General features: G+C 42.1%; 1 protein-coding gene across 1 annotated transcript in view; it reads left to right on the forward strand.

Annotated features, from left to right (window-relative positions):
• The first annotated feature begins 5,135 nt into the window (after positions 1 to 5,135).
• The window catches only part of LOC123993718 (protocadherin Fat 2-like), an 81,071-nt gene continuing 74,793 nt past the window's right edge, over positions 5,136 to 11,413 (forward strand). Inside the window, exon 1 of the mRNA XM_046296135.1 lies at positions 5,136 to 5,299. The gene's annotated coding sequence lies outside the window, so the exon portion shown is untranslated. The remainder of the gene's footprint in view (positions 5,300 to 11,413) is intronic.

Genomic DNA, 11,413 nt, shown 5'->3' on the forward strand with positions numbered 1-11,413 from the left:
ACAGCACTACAGCACTACAGCATTACAGCACTACAGCACTACATCACTACAGCACTACAACGTCACTACGTCACTACATCACTACAGTATTACAGCACTACAGTATTACAGCACTACATCACTACATCACTACAGTATTACAGCACTACATCACTACATCACTACAGTATTACATCACTACAGTATTACAGCACTACAGTATTACATCACTACATCACTACAGTATTACATCACTACATCACTACAGTATTACATCACTACAGTATTACAGCACTACATCACTACATCACTACAGTATTACATCACTACAGTATTACAGCACTACAGTATTACAGCACTACATCACTACAGTATTACATCACTACAGTATTACAGCACTACATCACTACAGTATTACAGCACTACATAACAACTGCAATACATCACTACAGCACCACAACGTCACTATGTCACTACATCACTACAGTATTACAGCACTACAGCACTACAGCATTACAGCACTACAGCACTACATCACTACAGCACCACAACGTCACTACGTCACTACATCACTACAGTATTACAGCACTACAGTATTACAGCACTACATCACTACATCACTACAGTATTACAGCACTACATCACTACATCACTACAGCATTACAGCACTACAGTATTACAGCACTACAATATTACAGCACTACAGTATTACAGTATTACAGCACTACACCACTAGATCACTACATCACTACAGTATTACAGCACTACAGTATTACAGCAGTACATCACTACATCACAACAGCAATACATCACTACAGCACCACAACGTCACTACAAGTATTACAGCACTACAGCATTACAGCACTACAGCACTACAGTACCACATCACTAAAGTATAACAGTACTACATAACTACATCACTACAGTATTACAGCACCACAACTTATTTTCCACCATAATTTGCAAATAAATTCATTAAAAATCCTACAATTGTTACGGTTTTCTTCTGGTGAAAGAGAGGAGGACCAAAATGCAGTGTGGTTATCTTTAAAATCTCACAAAATCTCACAAAATACTAAGGCCAGGGCGTGACAGTACCCCCCCCCCCATCCCTCCCAAAGGTGCGGACTCCCGACCGAACACCTAAACCCATAGGGGAAGGTCTGGGTGGGCATCTGTCCACGGTGGCGGCTCTGGCGCTGGACGTGGACCCCACTCCATCATAGTCTTTGTCCACCTCCTTAGCGTCCTTAGATTGGCGACCCTCGCCGCCGACCTTGGCCTACTAACCTTAACCAAAGGCCCCACCGGACTGAGGGACAGCTCGGGACTGAGGAGTAGCTCGGGACTGAGGGGTAGCTCGGGACTGAGGGGTAGCTCAAGACTGAGGGGTAGCTCAAGACTGAGGGGTAGCTCAAGACTGAGAGGAAGCTCAGGTAGGTTGATGGCTCTGGTAGATCCTGGCTGAATGGCGGTTCTGGCAGATCCTGGCTGACTGGCAGATCCTGGCTGACTGGCGGCTCTGGCGGCTCCATGCTGACTGGCGGCTCTGGCGGCTCCATGCTGACAGGTGGGAGACTCTGGCGGCTCATGACAGGCGGGAGCCTCTGGCGGCTCATGACAGGCAGGAGACTCTGGCGGCTCATGACAGGTGGGAGACTCTGGCGGCTCATGACAGGCGGGAGCCTCTGGCGGCTCATGACAGGCAGGAGACTCTGGCGGCTCATGACAGGCGGGAGACTCCGGCGGCTCATGACAGGCGGGAGACTCCGGCGGCTCATGACAGGCGGGAGACTCCGGCGGCTCATGACAGGCGGGAGACTTCGGCGGCTCATGACAGGCGGGAGACTCCGGCAGCGCTGGACAGGCGGGAGACTCCGGCAGCGCTGGACAGGCGGGAGACTCCGGCAGCGTTGGACAGGCGGGAGACTCCGGCAGCGCTAGACAGGAGAAAAGCTCTGGCAGTGCTGGACAGGCGAGGCACACTGTAGGCCTGATGCGTGGTGCTGGCACTGGTGGTACTGGGCAGAGGACACGCACAGGAAGCCTGGTGCGGGGAGCTGCCACCGGAGGACTGATGCGTGGAGGTGGTACCGGATAGACCGGACCGTGCAGGCGCACTGGAGCTCTTGAGCACCGAGCATGCCCAACCTTACTTGGTTGAATGCTCCCGGTCGCCCTGCCAGTGCGGCGAGGTGGAATAGCCCGCACTGAGCTATGCAGGCTAACCGGGGATACCGTGCACAAGGCTGGTGCCATGTTTTTTTATTTTTTATTTTTATTTCACCTTTATTTAACCAGGTAGGCTAGTTGAGAACAAGTTCTCATTTGCAACTGCGACTTGGCCAAGATAAAGCATAGCAGTGTGAACAGACAACACAGAGTTACACATGGAATAAACAATTAACAAGTCAATAACACAGTAGAAAAAAATGGGCAGTCTATATACAATGTGTGCAAAAGGCATGAGGAGGTAGGCGAATAATACAATTTTGCAGATTAACACTGGAGTGATAAATGATCAGATGGTCATTTACAGGTAGAGATATTGGTGTGCAAAAGAGCAGAAAAATAAATAAATAAAAACAGTATAAAAACAGTATGGGAATGAGGTAGGTGAAAATGGGTGGGCTATTTTCCTATAGACTATGTACAGCTGCAGCGATCGGTTAGCTGCTCGGATAGCTGATGTTTGAAGTTGGTGAGGGAGATAAGTCTCCAACTTCAGTGATTTTTGCAATTCGTTCCAGTCACAGGCAGCAGAGTACTGGAACGAAAGGCGGCCAAATGATGTGTTGGCTTTAGGGATGATCAGTGAGATACACCTGCTGGAGCGCGTGCTACGGATGGGTGTTGCCATCGTGACCAGTGAACTGAGATAAGGCGGAGCTTTACCTAGCATGGACTTGTAGATGACCTGGAGCCAGTGGGTCTGGCGACGAATATGTAGTGAGGGCCAGCCGACTAGAGCATACAAGTCGCAGTGGTGGGTGGTATAAGGTGCTTTAGTGACAAAACGGATGGCACTGTGATAGACTGCATCCAGTTTGCTGAGTAGAGTGTTGGAAGCCATTTTGTGCAGCGTGAGTGAAGGAGGCTTTGTTGCGGAATAGAAAGCCGACTCTTGATTTGATTTTCGATTGGAGATGTTTGATGTGGGTCTGGAAGGAGAGTTTGCAGTCTATCCAGACACCTAGGTACTTATAGATGTCCACATATTCAAGGTCGGAACCATCCAGGGTGGTGATGCTAGTCGGGCATGCGGGTGCAGGCAGCAATCGGTTGAAAAGCATGCATGTGGTTTTACTCGCGTTTAAGAGCAGTTGGAGGCCACGGAAGGAGTGCTGTATGGCATTGAAGCTCGTTTGGAGGTTAGATAGCACAGTGTCCAATGACGGGCCGAAAGTATATAGAATGGTGTCGTCTGCGTAGAGGTGGATCAGGGAATCGCCCGCAGCAAGAGCAACATCATTGATATACACAGAGAAAAGAGTCGGCCCGAGAATTGAACCCTGTGGCACCCCCATAGAGACCCCCATGTAAGCTGGCCCAAGGAGACGTACTGGAGACCAGATGCGTAGAGCCGGCTTCATGACACTTGGCTCGATGCCCACTCTAGCCTGGCCGATACGAGGAGCTGGTATGTACCGCACCGGGCTATGCACCCGCACTGGACACCATGCGCTCCACAGCATAACACGGTGCCTGCCCGGTCTCTCTAGCCCCCCGGTAAGCACAGGAAGTTGGCGCAGGTCTCCTACCTGTCTTCGCCATACTCCCTGTGTGCCTCCAACCAATACATTTTTGGGGCTGACTCTCGGGCTTCCAGCCACGCAGCCTTGCTGCCTCCTCATACCAACGCCTCTCCGCTTTCACCGCCTCCAGCTCTTCTTGGGGCGGCGATATTCTCCTGGCTGTGCCCAGGGTCCTTTTCCGTCCAAGATTTCCTCCGAAGTCCAGAAATCTTGATTCGCTGCTCCTGCTGCCGCTGTCTGTCACCACGCCGCTTGTTCCTGTTGTGGTGGGTGATTCTATTACGGTTTTCTTCTGGTGAAAGAGAGGAGGACCAAAATGCAGCGTGGTTATCTTTATACATCTTTAATGAAATATGAAAAATGAACAATATACAAAACAAGAATCGTGAAAAACCGAAACAGCCCTATCTGGTGCAACAAACACAGAGACAGGAACAATCACCCATGAAATACCTGAAGAATATGGCTGCCTAAATATGGTTCCCAATCAGAGACAACGATAAACACCTGCCTCTGATTGAGAACCACTCCAGGCAACCATAGACTTACCTAGAATACTATACTAAACACAACCCCATCAATCTACAAAACCCCTAGACAAGACAAACACATAATCACCCATGTCACACCCTGGCCTAACGACAATAATAAAGAAAACACAAAATACTAAGGCCAGGGCGTGACAACAATGTGATTTTCTGGATTATTTTTCTAATTTTGTATGTCATAATTGAAGTGTACCTATGATGAAAATGTACAGGCCTCTCTCATCTTTTTATGTGGGAGAACTTGCACAATTTGTGGCTGACTAAATACTTTTTTGCACCACTGTAAGTAAAGGTTAAATTAATCAAATGTAATACTTTTGGTGACACGTAGTTCATTGGGATCTTATTTTGACAAGCAACAGGATTTGAACATTTAGTCCATAATGTTGCTTGATGGTGGTTAGGCTATTAGCTAACCAGAGCGAGACAGGATTTGATTTCCCAAACCTGAGAGTTAGACTATCCAAACAGGACAGACACCACCAACAACAATTGTTTCAATACACATCCTGAGAGTACTGAGCTCTTCTCTGGCCCCAGCCCAGCAGGCCAACATGAAAAAAAAAACAGCCCACAATCTGTGCACAGGCACGAGTGGGTGTGTGTGTGCGTGTGTGTGTGTGTGTGTGGTGTGTAACTGTGTGTGTATGGTGTATAAGTGTGTGAGGGAGGGAGGGAGGGAGGGGGAGGGAGGGAGGGGGAGGGAGGGAGGGAGGGAGGGAGGGAGGGAGGGAGGGAGGGAGGGAGGGAGGGAGGGAGGGAGGGAGGAGGGGACAGTGGGAGAAGTGGGAGGGGACCATGGAGTTCTTCAGGGAGCTAGGAGTGTCTTTGTACTCTACTGCAAAGCTCCTGAGTGGAATGGAGTGAGTACCACCAGCTAGCCAGCTACTGACACTGATGGAGTTTACAATATTGCGCGAGTATTGCGGAGCGTGTCACTCTCGTTTTGCTGGATCTGTAAAATCCCTGAAGCATAAGAGGAAAATAGAAAGAAGGGGTTAACTCAGAGAACCTTGGGTAAGTTAACACCACAGAGGCAGGTAGCCTAGTGATTAGAGCATTGGACTAGTAACCGAAAGGTTGCTGGATCGAATCCCTGAGCTGACAAGATAAAAATCTGTTGTTCTGCCCCTTGAACGAGGCAGTTAACCCACTGTTCATTGGCTGTCATTGTAAAATAAGAATTTGTTCTTAACTGACTGGCCTAGTTACGGGTTAAATTAAAAGTTTTAGAAGGGGTCAACTCAGAGGACCTTGGTTAAGTTTCTGTTCTGTCATGTCAGTGTTGACTGATGCTAGCTTAACTTTAGCTAATGAAGTTTTTGACATTTCTAAGCATTTAGTCTTACAAATCATAAGAATTTGTAACATGTTTTGATGATTTATAACGCATTCAAAGGCTATTCTAAACATGTATGTGCAGTTAAAAAGACTTATTCATCAAAGTGTTACCAAGTGACTTACTGTGAACGTACAGTGGATCCAGAGTGCCGCCATGTCTGGCCATGGCTTAGGATATGTCACAATGTGGGAACAGTTTGCATATGGTGCACTATTTGGGACTATTTCATTTCACTATAAGCAGTTTTCTGTAGTTTTGTATGTATACATTGTGCAGGAGATACGTAATTGCTGTGAAATATGCATGGAATAGAGCTAAACTTGTTAGTGGAGGAAATCCCTAGTTTTTCATTTAAAAAATAAATAATTATTCAAGTACTGTCGATGTAAAGTTGCTTTGTTCATAAGTTGTCGCTCAGTTGTTTCTCCCTCCGTCTACCCTAGTTGACCCATGTTTACTGAAAAAAAAACAGCTTTCTAAGAGTGGCTTCATTTGGCCCCAGTAGGACCAATTGATTTCTGTCACTGAGATGTGTTGACTCTAGGACTTTACATTTAAACAGACACTCATTCAACAGACGCTCTTATCCAGAGTGCATAATACATAAATATATACTGTACTCTTACATACCCTACATTACTCATCTCATATGTATATACTGTACTCTTACATACCCTACATTACTCATCTTATAAATATATACTGTACTCTTACATACCCTACATTACTCATCTTATAAATATATACTGTACTCTTACGTACCCTACATTACTCATCTCATATGTATATACTGTGCTCTTACATACCCTACATTACTCATCTTATAAATATATACTGTACTCTTACATACCCTACATTACTCATCTCATATGTATATACTGTACTCTTACATACCCTACATTACTCATCTCATATGTATATACTGTACTCTTACATACCCTACATTACTCATCTCATATCCAATTTGTAAGTCGCTCTGGATAAGAGCGTCTGCTAAATGACTTAACTGTAAATGTAAATGTATATGTATATACTGTACTCTATACCATCTACTGCATCTATATGTATATACTGTACTCTATACCATCTACTGCATCTATATGTATATACTGTACTCTATACCATCTACTGCATCTATATGTATATACTGTACTCTATACCATCTACTGCATCTATATGTATATACTGTACTCTATACCATCTACTGCATCTATATGTATATACTGTACTCTATACCATCTACTGCATCTATATGTATATACTGTACTCTATACCATCTACTGCATCTATATGTATATACTGTACTACTGCATCTATACCATCTACTACTGCATCTATATGTATATACTGTACTCTATACCATCTACTGCATCTATATGTATATACTGTACTCTATACCATCTACTGCATCTATATGTATATACTGTACTCTATACCATCTACTGCATCTATATGTATATACTGTACTCTATACCATCTACTGCATCTATATGTATATACTGTACTCTATACCATCTACTGCATCTATATGTATATACTGTACTCTATACCGTCTACTGCATCTATATGTATATACTGTACTCTATACCATCTACTGCATCTATATGTATATACTGTACTCTATACCATCTACTGCATCTATATGTATATACTGTACTCTATACCATCTACTGCATCTATATGTATATACTGTACTCTATACCATCTACTGCATCTATATGTATATACTGTACTCTATACCATCTACTGCATCTATATGTATATACTGTACTCTATACCATCTACTGCATCTATATGTATATACTGTACTCTATACCATCTACTGCATCTATATGTATATACTGTACTCTATACCATCTACTGCATCTATATGTATATACTGTACTCTATACCATCTACTGCATCTATATGTATATACTGTACTCTATACCATCTACTGCATCTATATGTATATACTGTACTCTATACCATCTACTGCATCTATATGTATATACTGTACTCTATACCATCTACTGCATCTATATGTATATACTGTACTCTATACCATCTACTGCATCTATATGTATATACTGTACTCTATACCATCTACTGCATCTATATGTATATACTGTACTCTATACCATCTACTGCATCTACTGCATCTATATGTATATACTGTACTCTATACCATCTACTGCATCTATATGTATATACTGTACTCTATACCATCTACTGCATCTATATGTATATACCATCTACTGCATCTACCATCTACTGCATCTATATGTATATACTGTACTCTATACCATCTACTGCATCTATATGTATATACTGTACTCTATACCATCTACTGCATCTATATGTATATACTGTACTCTATACCATCTACTGCATCTATATGTATATACTGTACTCTATACCATCTACTGCATCTATATGTATATACTGTATATACTGTACTACTCTATACCATCTACTGCATCTATATGTATATACTGTACTCTATACCATCTACTGCATCTATATGTATATACTGTACTCTATACCATCTACTGCATCTATATGTATATACTGTACTCTATACCATCTACTGCATCTATATGTATATACTGTACTCTATACCATCTACTGCATCTATATGTATATACTGTACTCTATACCATCTACTGCATCTATATGTATATACTGTACTCTATACCATCTACTGCATCTATATGTATATACTGTACTCTATACCATCTACTGCATCTATATGTATATACTGTACTCTATACCATCTACTGCATCTATATGTATATACTGTACTCTATACCATCTACTGCATCTATATGTATATACTGTACTCTATACCATCTACTGCATCTATATGTATATACTGTACTCTATACCATCTACTGCATCTATATGTATATACTGTACTCTATACCATCTACTGCATCTATATGTATATACTGTACTCTATACCATCTACTGCATCTATATGTATATACTGTACTCTATACCATCTACTGCATCTATATGTATATACTGTACTCTATACCATCTACTGCATCTATATGTATATACTGTACTCTATACCATCTACTGCATCTATATGTATATACTGTACTCTATACCATCTACTGCATCATCTATATGTATATACTGTACTCTATACCATCTACTGCATCTATATGTATATACTGTACTCTATACCATCTACTGCATCTATATGTATATACTGTACTCTATACCATCTACTGCATCTATATGTATATACTGTACTCTATACCATCTACTGCATCTATATGTATATACTGTACTCTATACCATCTACTGCATCTATGTATATACTGTACTCTATACCATCTACTGCATATGTATATACTGTACTCTATACCATCTACTGCATCTATATGTATATACTGTACTCTATACCATCTACTGCATCTATATGTATATACTGTACCATCTATGCATCTATATGTATATACATCTACATCTACTGCATCTATATGTATATACTGTACTCTATACCATCTACTGCATCTATATGTATATACTGTACTCTACCATCTACTGCATCTATATGTATATACTGTACTCTATACCATCTACTGCATCTATATGTATATACTGTACTCTATACCATCTACTGCATCTATATGTATATACTGTACTCTATACCATCTACTGCATCTATATGTATATACTGTACTCTATACCATCTATCTATATGCATCTACCATCTATGTATATACTGTACTCTATACCATCTACTGCATCTATATGTATATACTGTACTCTATACCATATCTATATGTATATACTGTACTCTATACCATCTACTGCATCTATATGTATATATACTGTACTCTATACCATCTACTGCATCTATATGTATATACTGTACTCTATACCATCTACTGCATCTATATGTATATACTGTACTCTATACCATCTACTGCATCTATATGTATATACTGTACTCTATACCATCTACTGCATCTATATGTATATACTGTACTCTATACCATCTACTCTCTATATGTATATACTGTACTCTATACCATCTACTGCATCTATATGTATATACTGTACTCTATACCATCTACTGCATCTATATATATATACCATCTACTGCATCTATACCATCTACTGTATCTATATCTACTGCATCTATATGTATATACTCTATACCATCTACTGCATCTATATGTATATACTGTACTCTATACCATCTACTGCCTCTATATGTATATACTGTACTCTATACCATCTACTGCCTCTATATGTATATACTGTACTCTATACCATCTACTGCATCTTGCCTATGCCGTTCAGCCATCACTCATCCATATATTTATATGTACATATTCTTATTCATTCCTTTACACTTGTGTGTGTATAAGGTAGTTGTTGTGAAATTGTAAGATTACTTGTTAGATATTACTGCACGGTCAGAACTAGAAGCACAAGCATTTCGCTACACTCCACATTAACATCTGCTAACCAAGTGTATGTGACCAATACAATTTGATTTGATTTGATTTGAAATACATGCGTACTGGTACCCCTTTGGGAATCCAACCCCACAACCCTGGCATTGCAAGCACCACGCTCTACCAATGTACCACCTGTGAAATCTGTGAGAAGTTGACGGTCTGAACTTTAAAAAAAACTTAAGTCACCATGACAGACGGACGGCCCCGTCAGATAACCTCCTGGAATCCCTTCCATTAGGACACTTCCCTGTCTTCCCATTTGTCCTCCCTTTCATATTCCTGCGTGCCTGAACAAATTAGTGCTTTTTTGGTGCTCTGAAGATCTAGGAGTTGATGAGTGCCTGTTGTACCTCACATTCCTGAACATGGAATAACCTTCACAGTGATGCTACAGCGAGGGGTGGTTTACCAATAGATAGGTATGTGTAGGTGTGACGCACTACATTAGACTGAAGACATTTGACTGGTCCACTCCCAGTAATTTAGTTAATTGATCTGCCTGTGGCACAGGGTGTGGGGAGGTAACTAACGGCTGATGTCCAGAGATACTATGTGTGGGGGTAACTAACGGCTGATGTCCAGAGATACTAGGTGTGGGGGTAACTAACGGCTGATGTCCAGAGATACTAGGTGTGGGGGTAACTCACTGGTCCAGAAAGGGTCATTGTTCAGAGCAGTATTCTATGGAATAACTTAACAGCGTAGACCGACTGCTGCTGAACTACTTTCTAATTCCACAAATAGGTTGGGATTTAACATTTGGCCACTTCCCCATTTGATAAAGTTGAGCCAATATACTGAATAATGAAATACATTATAATGTGAGCTGTGCTTATTGTGTTCTAGAATAACCATAATCAACAACACTTCACATTAAGTGTTATACTTGAGAAAATATTTTGTAGGATAAGGAATTCATAATTGCCAGAATGTAGTTTGAAAGCTGGTTGCCTGGTAGACACAGTACAAAGCAGCCTGGTTGCCTGGCAGACACAGTACAATGCAGCCTGGTTGCTTGGCAGACAGTACAACGCAGCCTGGTTGCCTGGCAGACAGTACAAAGTAGCCTGGTTGCCTGACAGACAGTACAAAGCAGCCTGGTTGCCTGGCAGACAGTACAAAGTAGCCTGGTTGCCTGGCAGACAGTACAAAGCAGCCTGGTTGCTTGGCAGACAGTACAAAGCAGCCTGGTTGCCTGGCAGACACAGTACAAAGCAGCCTGGTTGCCTAGCAGACAGTACAACGCAGCCTGGTTGCCTGGCAGACACAGTACAACGCAGCCTGGTTGCCTGGCAGACACAGTACAAAGCAGCCTGGTTGCCTGGC

This window comes from Oncorhynchus gorbuscha, linkage group LG13, assembly GCF_021184085.1.
Source record: "Oncorhynchus gorbuscha isolate QuinsamMale2020 ecotype Even-year linkage group LG13, OgorEven_v1.0, whole genome shotgun sequence".
NCBI classification, from domain to species: domain Eukaryota; kingdom Metazoa; phylum Chordata; class Actinopteri; order Salmoniformes; family Salmonidae; genus Oncorhynchus; species Oncorhynchus gorbuscha.